Here is a 22,599-nt window from a genome sequence, read left to right as displayed (position 1 = left end):
TTTTAGTTTCTATATTCAAAATAAATTTATCAGCACCGCGGGATCATTCAATTTGTTACACATCTCCTCAAAGATTTCGTGGTTATATATCAAGATAGAAAGGAAAAAAAATCTAATATTTTAAATATTATTTGCAAATAGGGATGAGGGATTATATAATAGAGGGATTATATAAACAATTCATTCTTCCTTGCTGCTCTCCATGTGTCCATCAACAAGGGAAATAGCCACTGTTAACGAGCATTAAGGGACTCCGTAACTGTCGCGTTTGATTGAGAGGCAGGTGTACCAGAATTGGAACTTCCTCCAAGTTCATTCTGCCCCACGTCTGCGAATGATGGTTGCAGAGGTTTCTGAAAATCAATCTCATCCCTGTTTAATAGTATTGGCACAACCTCAGACATTGATGGTCTTTGTCTGGGAGAAGCTTGTATGCGCACAAGCGCAAGATTTATCGCCCTCAAAACCTCTCTTTCGCTATACCCTTCCATCTCCTTCTCACTTTCCACCAACTCTAAAACCTTGTTATCTTCGTGTAGGCTCTAAACCTGCCATTATTATTTTAAGAAAAATGATTAAGATTTTTAGAGAGGGGAAAGAATGGATTAAAGGATTCAAAGTGTGTTATTAGAATTATGAAATACCCATTGAAGAAGATATTGCATATCCCGTGGTTGCTTCAAGTCAATGCTTTTTCTACCACTGAGAATTTCGAGAACCACAACACCAAAGCTGTAGGTGTCAGCTTTCTCTGTTAATTGCCCACGGTAAGCGTATTCAGGAGCTGTGTATCCGCTGCAAAATCCCCCAAAATAATGGTGTTACTATTTGTATTGAAAACTTGATGATTAGAAAAGACAAGTAGATAAATTACTATTTTTCTCACAGTGTTCCTGCAAATCTTGTGCTGACGTGAGTTTTATCGTTTGGAAGAAGTCTCGCCAGCCCAAAATCTGCTATTTTTGCCTGAAAGTTTTCGTCAAGCAATATATTACTTGACTTAATGTCACGGTGGATGATACAGACATGGAATTCCTCGTGGAGATACGCCAGACCACGAGCAGTGCCCACAATAATCTCCAACCTTTCCTTCCAACTCAAAAGTCTTTTATTTTTACCTGCATTCGGAGCAAATCACTACACTCTCGCAACCCATCATGTTTGGTGTCACGAATAAAAGAATCAAAAAGAGGAAAGATAGGGAATAGCAAACCGAATAAGGTTCTGTCAAGGCTGCTGTTGGGCATGTACTCATAAATCAGGAGCCTCTCTTGGCCTTGTCTGCAACATCCAAGTAAACGCACGAGATTTCTATTATGAACATTAGAAATGAGTCTCACTTCACTCTCGAATTCCGAAATTGCACGGGGAGATCGACCTAATGTCAGCTTCTTTACCGCCACAACTTTGCCGTTTGTTAACGTGCCCTGGAAATCCCAAAGCAACCCATTATTTTACAGTAGCGCACAAATCTAATATGGACAGCAAATAAAAGATAATTTACCTTGAATACTTCACCAAACCCTCCTTGTCCAAGCTTAATTGCTTCATCAAAATTGTTAGTTGCCTTTTTAAGAATCTTGAAGTCGAAATCTTCTGGTCCACGGAGTTCCGTGGCTCCTTCAATATCCGCTGTTCAACACATTTTTATTTTGTGATATTAGTATTAAATAAGATCGAATCGACTCACAAGAATTTTAGCCTAAAAGAATATTTACCTTTCCTCTGCTTTGACCGCATTATCTTCCTCCCAAAGACAAGGAGACAAGTGAAAAGGCCAAGTATGAATACCCCTCCCACAGCACCAATTATTATCCCCATTGTTGAACTCGCCTCCTTCTTCCCTGAAATAAAAAATGGAGATTTTATGAAATCCAAACTTGCTTCTAAGGAAAGATGTCAGAAGGTTCAACAAAATTGGAAACTGTTCAATGAATATAAACAATCTCTAACCCATGGGTAAGAAATTCGCGAGCTCGACAGTGGCATTGCTTGGGAAGAAGGGTTTGGTATCGTATCGCAAGTAGCAGCCAGCGTCTGTAGCCCGTCCGTCGGAGGTAGGAAAACACTTATTTATATTTGTCTGAGCAATACTCAGGCAATTTTTACAGAAATCCTTCTGAAGGGAACGTATGCAGGCGGCAAGTCCATAGAAAGTCGTATTGGACGGCCCTTGTCTCGTCTGCGCAGCAAAATAATCTTTTGTTTTTGGAGTTGTAGTGCAGAGATCGCTTATCAAAGTTTTACCAGTTTACGCAATTGAATTGGAGGTGGGCGCACACCTGTTTATTTCCGGTATCAGTGTATTCATTGTAAAAGTTAGAGTTCTCGAAGCACACATAACAGCCGACGTAGGTTGCCCTGCCACCGTAATATGTTTGATTGAAACAGCTGCGAACTTGATTTACTGCTGCTTTAATGCAGGCAACGCAATCGGCAGAGGATTTATCTTTTCTGCACTGGGCGAGAACAGCCAGATCTGGTCCTTCCACCGCACCTATTGTTGCAAATCCAGATGGAATGACATCTTCGACCACGACAGCTAGAACGGTGTTGAAATTTTTCTCAAAGACCGTAACGTTGTTGTAGGGGGCTGTGCTGCTGTAAGAAATATTAAAAATTCAAATTAACAACTCACAACTCTAAATTTAAAATTTTACTCGGCACTTAAAAGTTGCTCGGCACATGAAGGTGCCGAGTGCCAGTTTTACTCGGCACTTGAAGGTGCCGAGTGACAGATTGTTCGGCACTTGATGGTGCCGAGTGATAGCCAACAGGTGCCAAGTAAGCTCGACACTCAAAGGAAAAAGCTCAACACCAATGGATGCCGAGTGAGCTCGGCTCACAAAAGAAATGCTCGACACACACAATTACAGTAGGCGCCGAGTGTTCTGTTTCAACTAAAATATTATAACTTAGAAAAATTCAACGTGAATGCTTTCACCATTAAAATTAGAGGGCCAAAGCTTTAAGCTTTCAAACAAATTACTCAAATGCAACATACAAGGGAAGAGCAATGGATTCAAGTATGCCTGCTTGCCTTCTATTCAATCTTTGATTAAACTATTACAAAATCTGGGAGCATTTGGCTTCAACTAGAAAACTCTAAAACAACCTTAAACTGGTAAAACTTCAAACTTCAACAAATTTTAAACCTGCAACTCTAATGGCTGCATACAATAGTGCCTGGAGCAATCACTGCTTCAACAAGACAAATCCAAACAACAACTTACAGAGAGAATAGGGGAAACACATGCAACTGCAGGCACAAACTTCTTTTCTTCTTCCTTCTTCTGCTTTGCTCTCGTCTGCAACTTCTGATCTGCTTGATCTCACTGAATGAATGAATAAACATTCCTTTTGTCACATTCCATTTTCCTTTCCCTCTCAACGTTCAAATTTCAAACTTACCTACCAAAAATAAATGCCTGCCGTTCATGGATGCCTGCGGTGACTTGACAGGGTAGATGGGCGTGGGCCTTGAGGACAACTTGCTGGCTCTTCAATATTTAAGTTTTCCAACACTCCTTCTTTGTCCCGAGCCAAACAAACAAGGATCACAACTGATCCAAATCAACTACACCAAGACTGTCTCTTAAGTGTACAAAAGTTCCAATGCCTAATGCCTTGGTGAAAATATTTGCTAGCTGCTGCTCAGACTTGTAAAATTCCATCTTGATATCCCCATTCTCCACCAAATCTCTGATGAAGTGATATCTGATCTCAATATGCTTGCTTCTCCCATGGAAGACTGGACAATGCAATTGATGAGATGTTGTCACAATAAATTGTGGTTCCATCCTCTTGCCTTTTATTCAAATTTGTCAAGATCCTCCTTAGCCAAATTGCTTGACATGCTGCTGCATTTACTACAAAGTATTCAACCTCTGCTGTAGATTGAGCAACAATAGGTTACTTCTTGAATGCCCATGAAATTGCACCCGATTCCATATGAAACATGTATCCGGAAGTGCTCTTCCTATCATCTATACTTCTAGCCCAATCACTATCCATGTAACCAACCAACTTGAAATCATCATTTGTAGTATACAAAATCCCAAATCCCTTGGTACTTTCACATACCTTAGGATCCTTTTTCCCACTTGCCAATGGGAATCCTTTGGTGTTTCCATAAATCTGGAAATCAGACTTACTGCATGCATTAGGTCTGGCCGAGTTGTAGTTAAATACATTAAACTTCCAACCATACTCTTGTATAGTGTTGGATCCACTCTTTTGCTGATGTCTTCCTTGCTCAACTTTAGACCTATTACTGTTGGTGTGGGGGCTGCCTTACTATTCTACATTTTAAATCTCTCCAAGATCTACCCTGCATAATTTTCTTGAGAGATGAATATGCCATCATGCATTTGTTTTACTTCTATGCCTAGAAAGTACTTTAAGAGACCTAGGTCTGTCATTTCAAATTCACTTTTCATAGCATATTTGAAATCACCAATTAGAGCCTTATCATTACTAGTAAAAATTAAATCATCTATATACAAGACAACAATCAATACATTACCATCTGCTGCCTTGATGTAAAGAGTGGGCTCACCATTGCTTTTGCTAAAGCCATTGCTCATCAAATATGAGTCAATCCTACTATACCAATCCCATGGAGCTTGCTTGAGCCCATAAAGAGCTCTCTTCAATCTATATGCTTTATGTTCTTCACCTACAACTTCATAACCAAGTGGCTGCTCCACATACACTTCTTCTTTGAATACACCATTAAGGAAGGGAGACTTCACATCCATTTGAAATACCTTCCACTTGTGCTGAGCTGCAATTGCTATGACAACACACATGGTTTTCATTCTTGCAACAGGGGCATATGTCTCATCATAGTCTCTTCCATATTGCTATTTGTAGCCCTTGACTACCAACCTTGCCTTATGCCTATCAATCTTGCCTTCAGCATTGCATTTGGTCTTATAAACCCATTTCACTCCAATCACTTGCTTCTTGGGAGGCAATACAGTTAGCTCCCATGTCTCATTTCTTTCTATAGCATCTATTTCTTCATCCATGGTCTTACACCATTTTTTCTCCTTGATTGCTTCTTCAAAATATATTAGATCACTATGAGAAAATAGTGCAAAATTAACACTCTCATCATAATCTTCATACCTTTCATCTTGGTATAACTCCCTAAGACTCTTAGTCTTTATTGGTAATAGGGAGGAGAGTGTGGGATCAGAGTCTTCACCGTTGTTGCATTGCCGACTAGCTCAGTTTTCACTGGTACTCGGCACTAACACTCGGTCATGCCTAGAGGAGCTCGGCAGTGACTGAACCTGCTTACCTTTTCTTCTATTTGCTCCTTCTTGTTGTTGTTCATCAACATCTTCTTCACTCATAATTGGCACTTTACTTGATGTGCTCAGTGACTCATCAGTTGAACCATACCAAGACTAATTTTTAAGAAATTTCACATCTCTTGAAAGAGTCATCTTGTTGTTCAATGGGTCATACAATCTGTATGCCTTTGGTTCTGAGCTGTACCCTGTGAAGATGCACTTCACACCTTTGTCATCCAATTTTTGCCTTTTCTCTTTAGGCAATGTGCATATGCAACACATCCAAACACCCTTAGGTGTTCAACTATCCATCTTCCTCGTGACCATGCTTCCATTGGAATTCTATCATGGACTGCCTTTGTAGGACTAATTAGGTAAACTACTATTGCCACAACCTCTCCCCAAAATTCAGTTGGGAGACCTTTCTCTTTCATCGTGCTCCTTGCCATTTCAACAATGGTCCTATTCTTTCTTTCAGCTACTCCATTCTGCTATGGTGTATAGCTGGCTGTGAGCTCTTTCTTTATGCCATGTTTCCTGCAAAATTTTACAAAAAAATTGAAGGTATACTCCCCTCTATTTGATCTTAAGACCTTGATATAGTGTCCACATTCTCTTTCAGCCTGGGCTTTAAATTCTACAAATTTATTAGATTCTTCAAATTTATTTTTAAAGAAATACACCCATGTCCTATGACTGAAATCATCAATAAATGTCATGAAATAAGTAGTCCCCCCAATGGAAGTAACTTGCATAGGACCGACTAGGTCAGTATGCATTAACTGTAATGGATATCTAGCCCTCCTAGAATTTCCAAAATTAAAGGGAAGCCTATGTTGCTTACCCAAAATACAAGCCTCACACTTGTCACATGAATTTCCTATGCATGGAAAACCTTCTACTATTCTTTTATTTGACAATAAATTTAAACCAGCATAGCCAAGATTACCAAACCTAAGGTGCCATAACCGTGAGGGGTCTTTAATCGCACTCCTTAGAGCTGATTGTGTGGGAGGTGTAGCACTAACTTGAGATGAGAAACATGTCTCTATCCTCAAGGGAAACATTCCGTTCTTTGTCATTTGAACTGCTGCAAGTAGGTTCTTGCTCCCATCCTTTTCATAAATGACACACGTGTCATTCTCCATCAACACTTTGTATCTATTTTGAATGAGCTGACTAATGCTCATCAAATTGTGCTTCATACCAGGGGCGAAATACACATTTTGTATTTCCCTTTTCTCATCTTTCTTGGTGTGGACCATAATAGATCCTTTGCCCACAACTGGTAGGGTTCCATTGTTACCCATTTTAATTTCAGATTTGAAACTCTTGTCAATGAATGAAAACAAGGTTTCATTTCCACTCATGTGGTTGCTACATCCACTGTCGAGGTACCAAACCTTAGGGCTTCCTTCTTCACCAACATTACACATGATGAAAGCAACAACATTGGGTCCACTTCCCATGTTCATATCAGCCACATTTGCTTGTCCTAACTGATCATTCTGCTTCTTTCAGCATTCATTTGCATAATGCCCATATTTATGACAGTAGTAGCATTGTACATTACTCTTATTTGAGTTGTAGTTTTTCTTACCTCCTCTTGAAGTATTTTGTGAGCTACTTGCTCCATCTGCTCTTCCTGAGCTTTCTACTGCAGCATTTCTTTGTCCTCCATTTCCTCGGCCTCTACCTCTGGAGTTCCTTCTTGAGCCATTTCTTCCTCTCCCCCTTCCTCTTGGATTTTACTGAGCCTTGAATGTTTTCTCTTGGGAAGTAGAAGATGTAGATCTATTGATCCTATGCTCATGGGTTTGAAGAGAACCCATCAACTCATCCATTTTCAAAACAGTGAGGTCTTTTGCCTCTTCTATGGTCATGACCAAATTGTCATATTTATGAGGTAAACTTCTTAATATCTTCTCCACTATCCTCTGCTCTTTATAGTCTTCTCCATTTGACTTCAATTGATTAATTACATTGGAGGTCCTTGAACTAAAGTCTACAACTGATTCATTTTCCTTCATCTGAAGGTTCTGAAATTCCCTCCTTATATTCTATAGCTTTACTATATGGACTTTATTAGTCCCCTTGAAGTTCATCTCAAGGATATCCCATGCTTCTTTTGCATAATTTGCTGCTGCAATCTTTGAGAATATTGTCTTTGTCATTGCTGCTTCAATAAGACTTAATGCCTTAGCATCCTTCCTCCTTGACTCTTTCAAATGATTCTTCTGTGCATTTGTGAGAGTAGCCTAATGAGTTGGATCAGTCACATCATTGAATCTATTAACTAAAAACTCCCACAAATCATTTGCAACTATTATGGTCTTCATCTTCTTTGCCCATGTATCATAATTTTTCCCATTAAAGGATGGTGGCTGCTGCCATATCTTTCTTGCATCTCCTGCCATGTCAAATATCCCAAGAAAAAAGAAGCCCTAACTCACTGTAGATGTGGGGCCACAAAGCTCTGATACCATGTAAGAAATATTAAAAATTCAAATTAACAACTCACAACCCTAAACCTAAAATTTTACTCAGCACTTAAAAGTTGCTCAGCACATGAAGGTGCTGAGTGCCAGTTTTACTCAGCACTTGAAGGTGCCGAGTGACAGATTGCTCAGCACTTGATGGTGTTGAGTGACAGGTTGCTCGACACTTGATGGTGCCAAGTGACAGGAAACAGGTGCTGAGTAAGCTCGACACTCAAAGGAGAAAGCTCAACACCAATGGATGCCGAGTGAGCTCGACTCACAAAGGAAATGCTCGACACAAGAAGAGCTCGACACACACAAATGCAGTAGGTGCCGAGTGTCATGTTTCAACTAAAATATTATAACTTAGAGAAATTCAACGTGAATGCTTTCACCATTAAAATCAGAGAGCCAAAGCTTTAAGTTTTTAAACAAATTACTCAAATGCAACATACAAGGGAAGAGCAATTGATTCAAGTATGCCTGCTTGCCTTCTATTCAATCTTTGATTAAACTATTACAAAATCTGGGAGCATTCGGCTTCAACCAGAAAACCCTAAAACAACCCTAAACTAGTAAAACTTCAAACTTCAATAAACTTTAAACATGCAAAACAAATCCAAACAACAACTTACAGAGAGAACAGGGAAAACACATGCAACTGCAGGCACAAACTTCTTTTCTTCTTCCTTCTTCTACTCTGCTCTCATCCGCAACTTCTGATCTGCTTGATCTCATTGAATGAATGAATAAACATTCCTTTTTCCTTTCCCTCTCAACGTTCAAATTTCAAACTTACCTACCAAAAATAAATGCCTGCCGTTCATGGATGCCTGCGGGGACTTGACAGGGTAGATGGGCGTGGGGCTCGAGGACAACCTGCTGGCTCTTCAATGTTTAAGTTTTCCAACAGCTGCATCCAAAGGCTAGAAGTCTGGTCTCTGGGTCTGCTTTAATGGGGGTTATTAGTAATATGGAGAATAAAATAATTAGCCTTGCACTATTCTCCAATTGCAAGGAGGCTCTCGATATTCTCATTGATATTGGAGAATACTCAGAAGTGCCACCAGAGTTCTTGAATTGTTATGATGGCAAGAAAAATAGGAGCTTATTATGTAGACTTTGGTATTGTAGGCGAGTTATTTATTGTCATCGAAGTCAAAGAAAGGCAACTAAGGCAATAAACCAGTACATTCCCATTATCACACACAAATATTAGATCCTTTCGTTTTCTGGTCTTTTAGAGGTCGATTAAAACAGAAGATAAAACAAATCAATCTTCCACAAATGATGCCAGCTTTTATTTATTTTTGAATATCTTTGGAACAATACACACAGCAATTGAAAAAGTCTTGATTCCACAACCTATCTAACAAATAGAGTAAATTATTTTGAAGCTTTTTCTGTTTGGGCTACCATATTATAGTATACAATGTTTACTAATGAATGGACTATTTAGAAGCTATCCCTTATATAGGTCATTTTAAAAGTAGTTGAAGGTAAACGATATAAGGCTATTTTAGAAAATAGTTTTTAATTTAAGTTTTTTTTCCTGACCACTCTCCATTCGTTAGAGGTCAAACTTAACTTACCATCATTGTATACTTGTCAATGATAAGACTTTGAATTACGATTAGAATAATGATTAGACATAAGCTTGTATTTCAAATTAGTCGTACAATTCATGTTACTAGAATATGTAATTAAAATGGTCATAGAGTTTAAATCTAGCATTATTCTTGCAATTGAGATAAGGATTAGATATTTGACAATGCTTGTAATATAATTATGATTAGGGTTATTATTAGAATTGAGATTGCAATTAAATGATTTTAAATTATGAATCAAAGTTACGCTTAAAATAAAGGTTACAATTATAACTATGGTTAAGGTTAGTGTTGGAATTAGAATTGATATCAATATTAAGAATAGATACAATTAAAAAGGATTACAAATTCAAAAGACATCATTCTATATTTTTTAATAATCATTTTATTAGCCCTTGTCATTAGGCTAGTAGTATTCAAATGAGCTTATAATTACTTGTATTTACTAATAATTATAACAAGTTTTATAAACCAATTAAAACTTACCTCATCTCTTTACAAGATAAGTAGGAGATATTGTTCTTCAAATTTTTATTTATTTAAGTTATCTTGATAAGTAGGAGATATTTTCCATAGCAAGTCAAATATTACTTATCATAAGATTAGTACTTTTGCAATTATTATTATTTATTGTTGGCTAATGATTGAAAAATATATATAAACCAATTACAATTTAATATTTAAGCTATCTTATTATTACTTGTCATTAGGATAGTAATATTGCATTTATTTATAAATAAACTGAAGCCAATGATTAAAAAAATTATATAGACCAATTAAAATTTAACTTATCTCATATTTTCAAGCTATATAGTGTACATGGAAAATTCTTGATTTTCTAAATTATGAAAACTAACTATTAGTTATTTGATTTTCCTAAAGTAATTATAGATTTACACATGAATTTTACATTAAAAGAGGGACAAAGATTTATTCAAACACAAGAAATATATAGGAAACAAGGGCAAGGTTTCGAATATAAAGAATTGTAGAAAACCCTATCAATTTTCATTAACTCATATAGTATGTGAGATAAATTAGGAGCTAATTATTACCTATTCACTACATTCCGAGCCTTCATTTGGCTTGAAGCCCATTTGACCAAATAATTTGCAAACTCATTCCACTCCCTAGGAATGCATTTAAAAGTAATAGCCTCTAGGAACTACATGTAAGGCCAATCAGGAGGTAATTATTACTTATGCTACATTCTAAGCCTTCATTTGATTTGAATCCCATTCTACAAAATAATTTCCAGCCTCATTCTACTCCCTAAGAAAGTTTTTAAAAGCAATAGCCTTTTAGGAACTAAGGAATTTGCCTGATAATCAAAGTTAAGTGCCAACTAACATCAAAAAATGTTGTCTAATTTAAGTGGAATCACTACCACCTAACATACAAATAACCCTTCCCCAACCAAGGGAACAACTACATTCAACCTCATATGGAATGGAAAGAGACCCCATTAAATTATTCATACATTGGCCCTTAAAATTTGAAAAAAAAAATGGAATCCACTATCTATTTATAGTTTCTAGGCATAATAAAACACCCTGCCATCTACTATTGGTTTTAAACATCTACACTATTAATATTTAATAGATTAAATAATAAATATGGTTTCCTAAACTTCCTTAACTTGTAAAGAATTAATATGTGTAGACACCTAAATTTGATTACACTATTTTAGTAATCCTATTTAGTTATCTAAAAAGGCATTATTAATTAAATTTCTATTTAATTAATCCTTTGTCATCCCCTAGTTTATTAATTTAATTAATCATCTATAGTTCTAATTGATAAATCAAATAATCTATTATTTATCAATTAAATCCTATTCTTCTATCTAATTCCAAAAATCCCCATTTATTAAATAAATCTATTTGATAAATGAAATCCTCAAATTCAAAAACCCCTAACCTATCTCTAATCCTCCATTTAGCCTAATCCACCCCATCCACCCATACTAACCAAGCTTAGCCACTAACTCACCCACCCTCATTAATGCCATCCACTTGCACATCTCTAACATCCCTAATCTAATCCTAAACCCAAGCCTAATCCACCCCCTAATGTTGTCACATTCCTTAAACAAGTTTAAGACTTTCCTAATCCAAACCAAAGTCTCCCCTCAAAAAAACCCAACCACTAAGTCATGAGTGCTCTTACAAAACATAAAGACTCTTACAAGCCCACTCATGACTCTTACACCCATCTTCCACACTCTTCCCTCTTCCACACTCATTCCTCTTACATCCCTCTTACATACTCAACCCCACTCATCATGCCCTTAACCAACCCTTAACCCTACCCTCTCACACTCATCCTCCTTGTGACAAGTGTCACCTTCCCATTGGTGCTAAAAAAGCACAATCCATGTGCTCCCCTTTGAGTGCATCTTAGCCCTCCTTAAGCCTTCATCCATCCTTGCATCTAAGCCCTCCATCCCTCTACCCCTTAGCCTATAAATTGAATCCCATCCCAAGCCATTTCATCAACAATCTTTGAGCTAAAGTTACCATGCTATTTTGAGAACCAAAGCCATCAATATTACCCTTATAATGCCAAATTGAGAGCTCACAAAGCTACCAATTTGCCATTACCCATCTCCATTGAAGCAACTTTTGAGCAATTTGAGCATACATCCACAGCAAAAGGACACATCTACAGAATCAAGAAAGCATGGATTGTTTTCTCTTGTGAGGTTTGCACTTCTTGTTTGCTTTCTTTGTCTAAGCATATATGTGAATTTAGTTTTTGGTTTGTGAATGTTTACTTTATTTGTTAATGTTCTTTGCACACTGATTTTGGTTCTACAATATGAACCTCATTTCCATAAAATAGTTATGAAATATAATGTTTTCCTTTCATCTAGATTTGACTATTTGATAAGATTCTTTGTATGAATGTTTTGGATCACACTACATTATTCATCATCACAATGCAAGACATGAAAGGAGTTACAATGTGGATTTTGGAAATCCATTAATTGAATTAGAAAATAGAGAAACATGTAATATAAATTATGGAAATTTAGCAATGTTGAAAATGTAAAGTTCATTTCAACTAGCATAAATTTTATGGTATAATTAATATGTAGATTAGGTTATGTCATACTTTCACTCACATAGAATTTGTTTGCATGGTGGTAGCTTCAATTTAGATGCACTAAATTCTATTATTTAATAATCTAACATATCTATAGATTTTCCTTCTATTGTAAACTTATATATAATAAAAATGTTAATATGATAAAAGAATGTATTAAGTAATGAGCAACAAGTTCCAATGAGTGGAAGAGCAGGTAGTGTTTGGAATGGGGAACTAGCCAATGATTCTGCTTTAGACGATGACCCTAATGATCTGGGTTGTTGTTTTAGTTTCTATGGAGATCCTATTAGAGATTGGAATAATGTGGGCCTTCAATGCTTCTGGCAAGAGGTTGTTAGTAATTTTACTTGGTCTTCTTTTTGGGGTCATTGCTTTTCTTGGTAGAAATCTAATGTTTGGGTAATTTATAGTTTTGGGTAGTATTAGTTTGTAAGGAGAAACCCTTTGGGCTTCCCTAAGAATCTATGGTTTTGATTCCATGGGAAGTCCCTTTTTAGGGAATTAGTGGCTTATAGAGAGTTCATAGTGGGAGGCAGTCTCTACATAGTGATGAAAATGTGGGTGAGATTGCTAGTGCAAGTTGTAGGAGCTTTTTGCTTCTGCCCTCAATGATTGTCTTGGGGGTTATGGGTTATGGGAGCCAGTGCAACTTTGTATTTGATTCTATAGAAGAGAAGAAAATGAAGAGCAAGAGTAGGGTTTTGAGCAGCAAGGGAAGCCCTATTGGTAAAGATTGTAGTGAGGATTATGGAGGTGAGCCGGACTAGAATTTTTTGGTTCTTTGTCCTCTATTCTCTAGTGCTAGGGTGTTTCCCATCTTCTCCCCCCACCCCTCTTTGGTTTCATGGGCATGGGGAGCCAGAATGTGTGTTTTATCCTATATGTTGTGGTCTTTGCCATATTGGGTACCGTTGGTGCTCAGGTTCTTGTGGTCATGACCTATGTAAGAAAAGTTGTTTTATGTGTGGTCTGTCAGTTTTTAGCTTGGAGGGCTTCTTCTTTTTGGAGTGCTCAAGCTAGGTTTGGTGTTTCCTAATGCAATGGTCTATGCTGGGTCTTTTTCTACTTCTCTTGCTAGAGGATTTATTCTCCCTTTCTTGTGACTATTCTCCTTTCTTTCCTATGGTGGAGGGTCATGTTGGCATGGAAGAGTGGTGTTTATGCTATTTGTGGGAGATCCCTATTGTGGAAGTTTTCTTTGGCCTTCTCTCTCTTTGTCTTAGGTTGGGTTTTTTTAGCCCCTTTGTGATCTAAGATTTTCTCTTTTATTGAGTTATTTTCATGCCAGTTGAGATACAACTTGGTAGAGTTTGGAGTGGAAGTGTGTGGCTTTCTCCTGCTTGTGTTTCTAATCAACCTAGTTGTGGAGATTCTTTTTTGGGACTTTTTAAGAGGGCTCTCCATTTCTTCTCTTTTGGATCTATTTCTCATCCTTCCAAGAAGACTGGCTCTCTTATGGTTGATTTTGGTGGCTCCATTTGCATGGTGGAGATCTCCCCTCTAAAGTGTGGTAGGTGTTAGGTTTATTTGACTGGGCCTTTATTTTTGGATATCTTGATATTTTTTGGTGGGCGGTCACAAGTTATTTTTTTGTCAAATGGTTTTTGGCCTAGAAGTTGACTCAAGAAGGAGAAATAATGAGGTTTGTGTTCCAAATTGAGTGGGCTAACTTCAACTCTTGGTTTGGACAATGTTGGAGCTCCTATTTGGGATGTGCTTGGAGGAGTTGAATCTCCCTATTATTTCCTTATGGTGGTAGGATTGTTGGCTCCTAGTTTTGGAGTTTTAAATTTTATTTTTTTCGTTGCTCTCTATGTGATATTTTGTTTAGGGTTTTTTTCTCTCCATTGGTCTTGCTTCCTTTTTGGCTACTATTACAGGGAAGCATGTTGTCGTTGTATGTGTGGACTATAGTTTTCTTTGGTTTCTTTCTAGTGTTAGTAAGGTATCTTTTTTCAGTTTTAAAGGTCATTTCCTAGATAGATGTGGGTTTTGGTTGGAAACACATGGTGGCTCTAGTAGAGTTGGAAGGTTTAGGATTCTTAGGAAAATCCTTGAAGGTTTGGGTTCCTTTTTAAAACCCTACAAAGTTTTGGATTCCTTTCAAAAACCCATTGGACTTAGCTTTCGAGGCCTGCTTCCTCAGCTAAGTTTTTTGTTTATTATATTGTTGTTCTAAGGATCTCGTAGTTTTACTAGGTTTCAGGGGCCTACCAATCCTTTCCTTCATAATAAAAAAACATATAATAAAATGTACTATATTATGACAAAATAAAAATAATGGCTCCAAATCTAAATGAAAAATTCACAAACCATAGAAATTTTACACTAAAAAAAAGTATGAAGCAACTATCCTCTTGAGAAATAAGGATTTCTAGGAAAATGTTTGCAAAGGAAATGAGTTTTGTTTTTAAGAAACTATGTTAGTCTTGTTGAAGAGCTCATAAATGAGGTATATATAGTGTTGTTCTTCTTAGGCCCTAGTATTTTGGCTAATGAAAAGGCATCTAAATCTTTTCCTAATGACCATGGCTCTACAAAGAATTATTCAATGCAAAATAGAAGTGTTTCTTACAATTATCATAGAAATTAAAAACCTAGATTATGGTGGGTAGTCGTAGATCAGGACTCGCTAATTCTTTACTCTGGTCAAAGGAAAATAAATTTGCAAAAAATATTGGAATACTACATTAAATAGTGTGAATTTAGTTTAGATTAATAAATGAATAGTTAACTTGAAATTCATTTTTGGGAAGTTATATTCATGTAAATGTTTATTTAAGGGAATAAAGGCTTATAAATCTAGGAATGTTAATTGCAAAGAAATCACATTGAATTAAATGAAAAATCAATTTATTTGTTCTATTTTATAATATTTTTTTAATCTCTACTAGTCTTGTCTTCATATTATTGGTATCTCCAGTTATTGTTATCTATTAGTGTCAAACACTTAATCATTTACTAGGGAGAGTCAGATATTCATCATTGCGATTGGGCTATTCTATATAGGTTGAGTCATGTATATAAACTTGTATATACCAAGCTCTATAGGAGCCAAGAAAGTATGTGGTCATGGATGATTTTCTATACAAGCTAAGTTCAACACCTATTGAGTAGCTTAGGCATATGAGTGCCGAGTTATATTCTAAGTGTCAAGCAATGCAGAGTTTACACAAAATTCAGAAATGATACAAACTTTGAGATAAATCACTTTCAAGATAACATGGAAGGAACACTAAATATTTGTAAAGGTTTTTATAGTAGAGATTATGTGTTTCATGATGTGGATCATAGATCCCTATGTTCTATGGTTAACGACATAGATGAAGAGGCAAAATATGGAAGCATCTAGAAAAATATTTACAAAAGTCTTTAAATAGAGAAGATGTTAACTTAAATTACAATAAGAGGAGTAATATGTGAATGGTGAAGTGAAGGGTCAAGATCCGATTAGAAGTCAAGTAGAAGTTTTTTGTCATCTCTTAGTAGAACAAGTGACCTAATTAGTGCAATGAAGGGGAATAAAAGCTTTATTAGATGAGAAGAGAGGATCAATTTGCAAAGACAAGACTCAAAATTAGATTACAAAGAAAACTGAGAGTCAAGTATTGAATCAAGGTAAATCTCAAGTAACAGAGTGATCTTAATAGATCTATGTAAACCTCCTAACAAAGTCCTTACTTTATTGTAAGCATTAAATCCTCTAACAAGGTGAGACATAATAGAGTAAACAACTTTTAACACGATAGGTCTCTCATAGGGTAGATCATATATTATCATCAAACATTGTAACCCTAATAGGTTAACTTTATTACTACAGTAGTGAAGATTTGTGGGTGTCATCCCCACCCCAATTTTACCTTCACCTTAGAGGGGTTTTGGGTAATCAAATATTGTGTTATATTTTTATTTTCATGCATGTGATAGATTAGATCTACATATTATATAAATTCTACTCTTATAGGTTTTACATGCATAAGACAATTGGTGAATGTGTGAATGAATTATTGAAAAGTGAAAGTGTTTAAGATTTTGATTCATCCCCCCGTTTTAGTATCTTGTTATCCAATTTATACTTCCATTAATCAAAAATTGGTATCAAAGGTATGGTTCTCTCAGAGAAGCTTAATCGCTTGGAGATTAGATCTTTGAGGCAAAAGATTATAAATTGGACAAGGTTATTAGCAATCAGGTGATTGACATCCAACTCGTACTATAGAAACTTGATAAAGAAAGAAAAGATATGAAGTAATCCCTAAAAAGAAGAAAGGAATTGGCTATCTAGGATAAATAGTTTTCCTATGAAGAAGTTTAGACTAAAGGACTATTTGAACCAATCAATCCAAATGATAAAGCATCTACATAACTACTTGAAAAGAACAAACTCCTAAATAAAGAATTAAGAGGATTGAAAAGGAAACATGAAATCAAATTAGTAAGACTATGTGAAGTGATCGAGCAAAAGAAGAGAGATGGAAAAGAAAAGGCTATGGCTGAGGAAGACAACAGAGTAATGGCTACCAAAAATGGAGAAAGGATATCAGATGTGCAAAATCTCACAAACACTAAACTAGACACGATGAATCAACTAATGCTTGCAAATCAGGAATTTAACCAAAAGGATGTAGAAATAGAAAATCTTAGATCACAGAAGGCCATATTGAAGAATGAACTGAAACTAAGAAAGAATTTATGAAAATATTCAACAAACTGAATGAAGCAATGAAATTCTTTGAAAAACTTATGAAGTCATATGGAAGTACTTATGGATTAGGAAATTCATGCACTGAGCAAGCTGAATCATCCAGCAATGGAGAACTAAGGAATGCAAAGTCAAAGGGCAAACCAACATGCTATCATTGTGGAAATCTTGCTCATATTGCAATCATTTGTCAAAGAAAACATGGTATACAAAATCCTTAACCTAAATTTACTAGTCATTATTTTTACTGCAAGAAACAATGACATCAAATACATGAGTGTAGGTCAAGAATGAGGAAAGCACCTACCACACCTAGATTTGAAGGATATTTCTAGAACTGTTAGAAGAATGGGCATATATCATATGAATGCAGATCATAGAAAAAATCCTATTGGACAAATTAGAGGTAGAATTATGCACCTAATAATACATGTTACAAGTGTCACAAGTTTGGACATTCAAGCAAGAATTGCATGACTCAAGTACCATCAAAAAATCACACCAAAGACAAAGGTAAAGGTAAAGTGGACATTGCACAAGTAAAGAAGGAGATGAATCAAACATGGAGAAAGAAAGTAGAAGATGGAAATAGTGGAGCAAATAGAGAAGGTGATCATGTCATCTTAAACTAAGCAAGAGAGGTATGTATGGAACTGTATACTTAAATTATATATCATACATTAGGTCCTTACATGAAATGTGCCAAAGTTGATGTTACATATGTAAAGATGCATAAGAATAGATTTATGATAGGATGTCAAACATCACTAAAATTATCTATGTTGATCAAGCATTGCAACATGGACCAAGTACTTTAGAAGTAAACTGGTGTATAGGCTAAGTCAGATGGAAGAGACTGAGTTATTCAGTAAAGACCCAATTTTAAGGAACTAATATTGACCGAGATAGATGGTTTCCGCTTACCTAAGTACAAAGCATTAATGGAAACCCTAAATTGACCAAAAGAAGGTATATAACAAAATTTGATGATATTATTTTACACCTTCTATACAGATTTTGGAAGATAGAGAAATTTGGCATTTTGAATGACTGGCAAAAGATTTTAAGGTGATTTGGATCAAATTTGAGATGAGAAGATTGATTGAGTGAAGATATGAGTTGTTCCTAGTAATTCAAAAGTAAGAAATTTTTTCAAACCTTAACAAATAAAAAATGTTAGCTTCATCTACCACTAGAATGAGCCAAGAGGTTAGTAAAATTCAATTGGTGAAGAGTGACGCTTGTCGTCCACCAAAGTTTTGTGCTATTCCAGAAATTGCAATGAAAGGAGATTCAATGGTTGCACTATCCTCAATGCAACCCAAGGTTATCATGATCCATGATATAAGGAGATGTTATATGTATAATGTTGATATAAGATTGTTTTGAAAAGAAGAACCTGTAATGGAACAATCATTATTTTGGCAATGATGTCAAACCTGCTACTTGCTAGTGAGACAATTTCTTTTTGGTCTGAAAGCTATCATTTAGTTGATTGATAAAGAGGATTTGAAAAGAAGAGATAATAGTAGCACCTAGAGAAAGGTTGAGTTATTTGGTATGTAAAAGAAGCACTAAGACCAAGTAAGACATTGATACTATAGTGTATTGTTTATCTACTTATAGTTCAGAATGAAAGATTACTTAAGTTAAGATTGGAAGTGTATGCACCTTAGAATGGTCACCTTAACTATGTGCCCTAGTTTCATAATTTATCTCAAGATTCAATCGACATTTACATCACCATTTCCTTTGATCAAATTAAATTATTTGAATTATTCAATTTATTTGAATTATTTAATTAATCATTATTATTTTAGATCAATTTTTTTGATTAAATTGGAGTTAATTTATTCAATTAATTTTAAATAAATGGTTGGATCATCTTGATTTTTGTATTATTTAATTAAAGGAATTTGTTCCCTTTTAATTAAATAAAACCCCTCCTCACTTAATTTTATGTGCAACAATTATTATTTTAAAAGAAATAATTAAATAAATGTCACACACTTTATTTTATAAGAAAAGGGATTATTTTACATTTAAATTAAATAAAAACACCCCTCATCTTATAATTTTTATGGAGTTTTACACTCCACATCTCTTAATTAAATGCTAATTGCACATTCCCTTATGTGGGCCACACCTTATCATTTAATTTTCATTTTCCCTCCAATTTGGGAATGCCTCTTGGCTTTGGTATATAAGGAGACCTCCTTCCTTCATTTTAAAGGGAAGCAATTTTACTATCACCATTATTTGGAGCTTTCATGCGATTTCCTTGAGGACTTGGAGCATTCTTATGAGAAGATCATGACTTCTTATGCTACTGTTATGATAGACATTTTTTGAAGCTTTCTTGGAGACTTGGAGATATCTTGCATGTTCATGATCATTTGAATCTTTCATTCATTGGATGTACTTGTGAAGACCAAGGCTAATGTTCATATGAGAGCCACCACTAAAAACCTTTGAAAGTCTTTGCACATTGATGATAGGAATTTATGAGTCGATTCTTGAGATCTTGCGATTTCATGGTGTTATTTTGAAGGATTTCAAGTATAAAGATTCATAGAAGTGTGTTTGAATATTTGTTCACATTTTTCACACACATTTTTGGTGCCCACTTTCGGTCAACCCACCTTTACATGCTACTTTTGGACATTTTTAGATCTAACCCCCTTGTGCAGATTTGTTTGGAGACAAAATAATCTAGATCTGAAAGATTTGATCATATCTCCAAAAAAGCTAGGTATTTTTATTTGAATTTATTTTTGGTAGGTGGCAACATAGCTGATAAGCTTCAGTCCAATTTTTAGATTTTTTTGGGCTATTTTTGATTTTTTATAATTTTTTCTTTATGTTTAATGAAAAATCATTTTAAGGAGAAAATATAAATAATTTTCAAAAAAAATTACATTTTTGGAAAGGTATTTGAATTCTAAATAGATTTGGTTCTTTTTGTTTTGATGTTAGAGATCATATTAGGGCTCAATAATTTGATTTGCAAAAACTAGTCTATTTTGACAAAATGGTTCTCTAGGGCACAAATTAAAAGATCTTTTCAAAATTATGACATTTTTGAAAATTTCTCTAATTTTTGATAGGGGTCTCTTTTCTACATTTATGGTTTTGGATCCAAATTCATATAATATAGGTCCAATCTTGATGACTAGGTCAATAATTAGTTAAAAAATGGCATTTAATGAATAGCTTGCATTTTATTTTTACAATGGATCAGTGCATGATGTGAGCTTTTATTTGGGTTATTTTCTAATTATTATTACTTTTAAAAATTATATTTTTAGATCTAACCCTAGTTTTGGATAAGTTGGATATGTATTGCATATCTTGTGTTTGCTTGTTTTGCTTTGTTCGTTGCGAGCAAGCATTCAAGCATAAATGAAAGGTACAAAAAATAAAAGACTCATTACAAAGATTAATAGGTATTTTTTTGGATCTATATAACATTTAGATTTGAAAGTAAAATGAACCCTCTAATGTGTTTGGCTTGATTATTTGACATGCTTTGATAGATTCACACTTCATTAGGTGCTCTAAAATTAGATCTAGATTTGCTTTCACACATATACGTTTCACATAGTAATTAGGCCCTCTAAACACTATTTGGTGATCTTGAGGGACTAAGCTTCATTCACTTGCTTTACATGTGAAACTTCTCTTGATGATGGATCCCCTTGTAGGTAGGGAAGGATATTTGTCATTGTCTCACTATTCTGCTTGGGTCTGTCCTCAACATCCATTAGTACTTTCTCTTTGGAGATTGGTGGTGTTTGTTGTTGGCTGTTCCAAAAATTTGGTGAGGTGATTTTGAATTAGCATGTCAAAGAATCTTGTTTGCTATGTTTGGGTGAGGTGAAGAGGCTACAGGGGTATATGCGTTGTTCCCTTTTGGGCACATTAGAAACTTGGAACCCTTGAATCCAAACCAAGTCCCCATGTGGTACAACTTTGTGAGTATTCTTTGATTAGAGAGGGTTAAACTATAGTAGACATTCCATTTATTGGGTCAACCACATGGACGAAACCTCAAGTGGTAATAACCATTTTTGACGTGGTAGTAGAAACTGCTATATAAATGTCCTTGTGGGGAAAATCCTCACAGGTGTAGTCTTTTGTTGGGTTGTCAGATCTCCTTAGTATCTTTGATTAATTAAATTCTCATAATATGTCAAAACCTTGGTGTGCCAAGATTGGATTTTGCCCACTCTAGATTGCAAAAGCTATAGAGTTGACCATTACTAAGAACCTTTGTGCTGCCAAATTTCCTTTTCTAAGACTATGTGCATGATTGAAAAATATTTTGAGAACTTACACAGTAGTGGTTCTAGGGATTAAATTCATACTACAACACTATTCTTGTTCATGTGCAAGGTTGCTTTGTCCCTTTCCCATTGCTTGTCAATGTTTGCTTGAAATCCTTGATTTCTATTCTATGTGCCTGATTATTATTTATAAATCTGAAATTGATCTTAGTTGGTTAAAAAAAAGGACAATTCATCATTCATCATTTATACTCTAGGGTAACCATGTTTTTGTCATTCCTGAGTTGATTTAACCATTGTAGACCTAATCTTGAGCATCTAAACTTGTTGTCACTTTGGATCCTTGCATCATAGCTATCTTTCAGTTAGTAAAACTTGTCTTATCTTGTCGCCAACATCAAAACTTGCAAAGTTAGAGATTTTCCTAGTGGAGAAAGTTTTCTTTGGGATTCTTTGATTTCATCCTTGGATTGTGGGTATTCACTTGTCTAAACATATCAATTTATCTGATATTATTACACTTTATTACTCTTGGATAATTCCACAATTGTGAGACCAACAATGGCATATTGTGTTAACCAATCGTGAGGCCTCTATTGGCTGATTAAGTTAATGACAATGATATACAATTAAATTATTAAACCTTGTTAATTGGACAATTGATTACTTTACTACCCAAGAGTGAAACCAATGCTTCTTGGAGTCTTCCTATTTACTAGTGTTTTCCCTCTCATGCCAGTTATGACTAGGTTTCAAGTGAGTCATGGTAAACAACCTCAAGTTAACTTTGGTCAATTACCCTTAATTCCAACTCATTAAAAAAATAAAGAAAAAGAACCTATCTTTGATCAAACACCTAAGGGAAACACAGAAATTGAGTTTACTCCTCCTAGCAATCTTAGTAAATTGAACATACCTAAGCTCTCTTCACTTTTTGAGGAAGACATGTTATCCACTAGAAGCAAAGATAAAAGCATGGATGACATGATAAATGATAGATTATTGAGGAAACATGGGGTTGAACCTTTGGGATCTCACATAACTCATGAAGATATTGATGGAACTACCTTAGCAAATGATTTTTTGGAGGAAATCAGCACTACTCTCCAT

The 22,599-nt window shown here is 35.3% G+C and overlaps 1 pseudogene; it reads right to left on the bottom strand.

Moving 5' to 3' along the window:
* Positions 1-233: 233 nt before the first annotated feature.
* LOC149536965 (cysteine-rich receptor-like protein kinase 2) lies at positions 234-8,821 on the bottom strand (annotated as a pseudogene).
* Between the last annotated feature and the right edge of the window lie 13,778 nt (positions 8,822-22,599).

This window comes from Cupressus sempervirens, chromosome 10, assembly GCF_028749045.1.
Source record: "Cupressus sempervirens isolate cs-2001-9-10 chromosome 10, ASM2874904v1, whole genome shotgun sequence".
Classification (NCBI taxonomy): domain Eukaryota; kingdom Viridiplantae; phylum Streptophyta; class Pinopsida; order Cupressales; family Cupressaceae; genus Cupressus; species Cupressus sempervirens.
Note: the sequence above shows the minus strand (reverse complement) of the source record. Positions and strands in the feature narration are given on the sequence as shown.